The sequence below is a fragment of the Mus caroli genome, chromosome 16 (genome assembly GCF_900094665.2).
Source record: "Mus caroli chromosome 16, CAROLI_EIJ_v1.1, whole genome shotgun sequence".
Lineage (NCBI taxonomy): Eukaryota > Metazoa > Chordata > Mammalia > Rodentia > Muridae > Mus > Mus caroli.
Genome location: NC_034585.1, coordinates 13770334 through 13771429, shown reverse-complemented (window position 1 = coordinate 13771429; position 1096 = coordinate 13770334).

Sequence of the window (1096 nt, the reverse complement as noted above, 5' to 3'; positions counted from 1 at the left end):
CCTCTGAAAACACCCTGTGATCTCGGATCTCAGGCTCTTTGGGCCAGCCTTTGACGATAATAGCTTCAATTCCTACCTGTGACCACTGTAAAGAACTGCTTGTGGACGTTGTACATCGTGGTGCGGAGCCTAGTGCGCACCACGATGTACAACGTCCACAACGGATTTCTGAGTTCGAGGCCAGCCTGGTCTACAGAGTGAGTTCCAGGACAGCCAGGGACTCAGGAAGTCAAGGGATGTAGGGAGGTGGCGAACACCTTTTATCCCAGAGCTCGGGAGACAGAGGCAGGTGGATCTCTAAGGAAGGTCTACAGAGTAAGTTCCAAGATAGCCAGGGCTACACAGAGAAAACCAAACCAAACCTAATCAACAAAAGACTCAGGAAGTGCCTGAAGCTGACCAGATTCATGAGACCCTTCCTTCCTCAAGGTTCCATAGGTAAATCCTGCTGAGACAGACCAGCCAAGCTACCCGGAAGAGGTTCAGACTAACTCGGTTTCCTAGAAGAGACTCTACATCTGTTGAGCTGCCTGCAGGCTGTGTGGTACACTGCAGTTCCCAGCTTTCAGGAGCTGTCACCCATGCCAGGGTGGGTTTTCTGAGGTGCAGCTGTCTTTAAGTCATTTCTGTTCCTTTTAGGCGACTCAAACTTCTTTGGTTCGCTGCCTGCTTCAACCCGTGGGGCTTTGACGGCAGCATGCACACTTTGGGTTAGAGTCATCAGTTCCCTGAGGCCAGAAGACATTTTGCAGCTCTGTCTTTTTCTTTGAGGAGCCCACACCTATGCTCTGGGCTAAGTCGTTCCTTCTGAGCACCCAGGCTTTATCTTACCCGCATGCTTAAAGTCTGTATTTATTACTGTAATTAGGCCAGTGATGTGCTCAGGAAGTCCCTCACTGTATAATCTACAGACCCACAGTGAAAGGGAGAGCTCACATGTGCCCCCCAACATCAAAGACATACAAAACAGTACGTTTAGTTTAATTTAATTTAGGTTTTTGTTTTGTTTTTGTTTTTTGTTTTTCGAGACAGGGTTTCTCTGTATAGCCCTGGCTGTCCTGGAACTCACTTTGTAGACCAGGCTGGCCTCGAACTC